Below are 5,803 nucleotides of genomic sequence, written 5' to 3'. Positions count from 1 at the left end.
TAGTCTAGTCTATAGTCTAGTCTATAGTCTAGTCTATAGTCTAGTCTATAGTCTAGTCTATAGTCTAGTCTATAGTCTAGTCTATAGTCTACTCTATAGTCTAATCTAAAATCTAGTTTATAGTTAGTTAATTAGTTACTTAAACATATTTATTTTGAGACTTAAATGTAAATTACTTTATCACTTTTCCTTCCGTCACTTAATATATTTCTTTCAAATTATTGGCTCACACACAAGATTGCCAAATACGGTTCATTTAACTAAAATAAACAAAATTACATCACAAAATGTTGCACATACATTGGACATTTTTTTGCGAAAATCTGGTTATCTCACTTTTGGCGTTATCTAAAGTTTTTTTTATAAACCAATTTTTCTTTTTTATTTTTTTGATATGGTACAATAATATTTTTCCTCAATTAATGTGTGATCGACATAAACAGGCCTTAAGCAATTCAATCCAAAGCAATTTTGATGGCATTTTTATTTTATTTAGGTTTCTATGGTTGACGCTGTGTCTATGTACAAAAATGAAAACGGGTACAAGATACATATGTATATGTATGTATTAGCTAGTAGTCAGTTCATATTGCATATGGTTGGTGTAGTTGGCGGTGCAATGTTCACTCGCTCACTCGTACAGTGGCCGGGTGGCGTTTAAAAGAAAAAAAAAGTGGCTCAATTTAGCACAACACAACCATAGCAAACACATTATTGCTTTAAACTTAGTGCGTGCATGAATTTTTGGAATCAACGATTTTTGTTTTATATTTTTTTTCTATATAAATGTATTTAAAAACGATTATTTTCTTTGCAGAATTACGAAGAGAGTGAAAGTGCAATACAATAAATTGTTGTTTATTTCTTTTTTCATTTGTTTCGTTAAAAACGTTTTAAAATACAATATTCAAACAAATTACAACAATTACTAAACAAATTCCAATAATATTGTATAAAACAAAAACAACAAACGCATTGCTAAATGCAGCTGTTTGTTATAGAGAACAACAAAAACAATTTTCATGATGGCATTACAACAATTGCAACTACATACATACTTCTGCAGTAATAATAATAATTGAAAAAAAAGCAGAGAATAAGAAATGTAAACAATAAAAAATATATAAAAAATCAATGTTAAAGAGAGGAGTGAGTGGGAGGGTGTGAATTAGAGAAGTTAAACGTGCATATTGATGGCCAATGTTTTTAATGTGGTTTCTGTTTTTGTTGTTGTTTCTTTTGTTAACTAGTTCTTTTGCTTATTATGTTAATGTTTATTTTATTGCTGTTTTTATTGTTATTGGCGTTTATAATTTATTATGCTGCAACGTTTTTCTCTATTATTAATGCATTAAAACAAATTTAATACTATTTTATAAACAAAAATATGCATAAAAATGCATGTGTGTCTGTACTCAAATAGTTTTGTTATTATTGTTTAAGTACACGTGAGCTTTTGGATCAGCAAGTGCTCTTAATTTTGAATAAATAAAAAGGTACTTTTTCACCTTAAAAGTACCAAAATGACAACTGTCAGATTTGTGTTTACACATTGCAGGATTGTTTCCTTTTACTACACTTTTATTAGGGTTCTATAGTTGAAACGAAAAGTCGACTTTTCGATTTTTTGAATTTTATGAAAAGTCGACTTTTCGACTTTTTGCATTTAGTTAAAAGTCGATTTTTCGACTTTTCGACTTTTTTCATTTAATTAAAAGTCGATTTTTCGAATTTTCGACTTTTAATATTTTATAAATAGTCAATTTTTCGACTTTTTCCGACTTTTTTCGACTTTTTCCGACTATTCGACTATTTTTGACTTTTTTTGACTTTTCGACTTTAAAAAGTTGCCAAAAGCGTAAATTTATAATGTTGCCATTTAACATTATATTATTATTATTATTATTCATTATTAATAAAAAAAAAAATTTATTTGTATTTTTTCTATTTGTTGCAATTTTTTCGACTTCTTTCTATTTTCGACCTTTTCCGACTTTTTTCGACTATTTTCGACTTTTTCCAATTTTTTTCGACTTCTTTAGACTTTTCGACTTTTTTCGACTCTTTCCGACTTTTTTCGACTTTCCGACTCTTCGACTTCTATTTACAAAGTCGACTTTTCGACTTTTTTCATAGACGATAGTCGAGTTATCGACTTTTTTGGAACAAAATAGTCGACTTCGACTTTTTTCGACAAAAAGTCGATTGTTCGATTATTCGAAAGTCGATTTATAGAACCCTAACTTTTATTTGTTTCTTTAAAGACAATTTTTGTGTCGCTCATCACACAACTATCCTTCGATGATCTGGCAACGGCAACGTAATGTGTATACACGATTGTCAAATGTCTGACGATATTATTGTTTTACAATACATTGATAACGTTACAACACAAATATATTAATTTACACTTAATTTAGATAATAACTATATTTTGTCTCTTAATTTTAGATCTATTCTGATATAAGATTAATTTTGTATTGCATCCTTATATCATCTCATTTTAGTTCTAGTCGGGATTATATTTCCTTAATTGCCTTAAGTTTAAGCTCTAATCAACAGAGGATATGGAAACATTTTTTGCGATTTATCTTTACAACCTGTCCTCATACATTTCGCAAATGATTTTCACCAATAAAGTACTGTACTACCAACTTATCTCTGATGTCTGTATATGCAAAGAAATTTCTGCCTGCATTTAAACGTTTAGTTAAACATCAAGTTAATCATTGTTTAAACCAAAAATTATGCATTTATTACAAAAACAAAATGTCATGCATTGAAGTGTATGTGCAATGCGTGTAAATGAACTTTTCACGTTTTTGTTGTAGTGTTTTTTTTTACAATTAATTGTTGTTGTAACGAATGTGATTATATGCCAACTATGTTATGAACTGTTTCTATTTGCCGCAAATGCTGACTATTGTTGTTGTTTTTTTTTTGTTTGTTTGTTAATTATTTAAACTAATGCGAACACAAGTGCGTACAAGAGTGCGTTGAAAAATAAAGAGTGTGGGAAGTATGCTAAATACACACACACATACACCAGAAACACATATAAATATACGCATTTATTTTCATTTTATTAAATAGCTGTTAAGGCGTTTATAAGACTTTATTTTTCCGGGCCAAACACTAATACATTCATGATCGTTTTAAACTGAACTATAAAAATTAATTGTTATAAATTAATTTAGTTTGTGTAACAAGGGTTTTCTTTCGTTTGAACAACAAACCTATTTTTAATGATCATTTAACAAGTTTTATGTCCAATAACTCTATTCACAATGACCTATAAACCCAGTTTCTGGTTAAAGAATGAAAACAAAACATGGTTTATATCAAAATTTTAAGGGTCTAAAACAAAATGTACATGATTACATGCAGCCTGATGTAAGTTAAATGTTTGTAATAAAAAAAAAATAAAGCTAATTTACACAAAATAATTATAAACTTGTAAAAGTGTAACGAAGCATTTATTTTTGTCTTAAAACAAACTTATGTTAAAACAAACTACGAAAAAAAAACGAAGACATTGGCATTGATTAAGTAATAAAAACAAATTAGAAATTTAAATAACATGTAAAATGTAAAAGTGAAATAAAAATGTAAGTGTTTTTTTCTTCAGTTTTATTTTATAGCAATCTTGAAAAAAAAACCAAATTGGTCATAAAACTAGTGTTTATTGTTTGTATATGTATGCATGTTTATACATATATTAATTTAATAGCTAAGCTATAGGTGTTAATCAAAAATATGCCTTAAATTTGATTCCAAATAGAGTTAAAATGAAATCTCATATAGAGGATGTTATTTGTAAAGAAAGTGTTTTTGCCAGATTTACAAATGACTTCTGGTCATTTTGACAGTAAAAGAGAAATTCAAATTACATATTCATATATGAATTTTATATATAAAAATATCAGTTTTTTTATATATTGTAATATTTAAATTGTTGTCCCTGACTTTATTATAAACATGCAAAAACTTTAAATTTTTATAAACCTTTCATGCATGAAATAAGTGTTTTAAACGTATCTAATGTAAACTATGCTTAAATGAAAGACTTAAGAACCAAACTTTTAAAACAAGCGTGTTTCAAGGTTGTGTCTTAAGTCTTTTGATTAAATGCCCATTTGTAGAACAAGTTTAACCAAAAAATTTACTAAAATTAAATGAACAAGTTACATTTAAGTATATTAATTAAAATTTGTTTATTTAATGTAAAATGTATATTTATTAGGTTGGTTAACTTTTAGTGAGAATCCATTTTATATTAAAACAAAGTTATGTCTGCAGTAGAATGGTTGGTAGTGTTTTAGTTTATCAATTCGGAGAACCAATGTATACTCATCTAAAGGTTAAAAAAATACCGTTTTTGGCCATATTTAAGGCGTCTTTATCTATAAAATTTGTTTTGTCATTTAAAAGCCATATTTATATTTTCTGCCTTTTTCGAGATAGTGATTGATAAATTTTGTGTTCAGATTCGAAATTAGCACATTTCATATTTAGAATAACAAAATTTGTAAACAAATTTTTTACTTCTCTCTTCCCATGCTGTTTGTCTAACATTGCTGAGTTGTGCCCACAAACTTAACACTATATATCGTCATACTAAGCTTTTCTTGGCATCATTCTATTTATTAATATAATATTATTGTGGGCCAACCTAATATTTACCAAATATTCTTAAGTATTTTTATAAATAAATTGACATTAAATTTAAATTTAAGTTTTAAATAATGTTTGTATTTGGTTTCAAATACTAAAGCTTAGTAAAAAAATTCTAATCAGATCCGATCTTAATGAAATAATAATAATTTGAATAACTAGCACACTCCTTATTATTGTATATAAAAAAATACTAATACCTTATTTCTTTATTAATATTATTAACGACAATTGATGGATTATTTTTTTTTTACTTAAAAAATAATGGCGACCCAAGTGTACAACAACTTTGTTATAATTTCAATAAATTTTTTGTTTCTAAGCTAAGTCTGTTATTTTACTTTTAAACACTTCTTGCAGATTTACCAGTAGAAATAAGAGTCTTAAGAACTTTTGTTGTCATTATGCCAACAGAAACAAACCGATAAATGCTTTAAGCCAAATTGAGAATGTGTTATGAAAAACCAACTAACAACGCATAAATTGTAATCGTCGTAAGACATCTGGGAGTGTGGGTTTAAAAAATTTTTATAAAACGCCAAAGATATCAAAGATTTATTTGGTTTAAATACAATATTGTTTTCTTTTTTCATATTATTTTAATTCTATTTTAATATTGGGTGGCACAGTTGTCACTTGGCTTAAAAATAATAATCATATGCTAATGTAATGTAACAAGAAATAATAATAAATTAAAATAAAAAAACAAGAACAAGAAGTTTTAGGTATTTAATGCTCTCAGAGTGTAGGCATACAAGTCTATTTGCAATTCTTATATAAAAAACAGCATAGAACCAAAATATAAACAAATAATTCATAAGATATTAACAATAAGTTTTTTTCTGTAAAGTGTGTGAGTGTTTAGTTGTTTTCCTTATAATAGAATTTATTTATTCTTTATTGAAATTATATACGTTTTATTGCTTGTTGTTTGGAGTTCAAGTACATGAAGTACGAGAAAAGTACACTGAAAGAAATACTTAGTAAAGTTAATGTTAACAATAAATTGTCTACTTCTACTATCTATAGTCTAGTCTTTAGTCTAGTCTATAGTCTAGTCTATAGTCTAGTCTATAGTCTAGTCTATAGTCTAGTCTATAGTCTAGTCTATAGTCTAGTCTATAGTCTA

At 26.7% G+C, this 5,803-nt stretch overlaps 1 protein-coding gene across 1 annotated transcript in view; it reads left to right on the top strand.

Annotated features, from left to right (window-relative positions):
• The window catches only part of LOC111683307, a 24,521-nt gene that overhangs the window by 11,970 nt on the left and 6,748 nt on the right, over positions 1 to 5,803 (top strand). The window lies entirely within an intron of this gene.

This window comes from Lucilia cuprina, chromosome 5, assembly GCF_022045245.1.
Source record: "Lucilia cuprina isolate Lc7/37 chromosome 5, ASM2204524v1, whole genome shotgun sequence".
NCBI lineage: Eukaryota > Metazoa > Arthropoda > Insecta > Diptera > Calliphoridae > Lucilia > Lucilia cuprina.
This window is presented reverse-complemented; position numbering and strand designations above follow the sequence as displayed.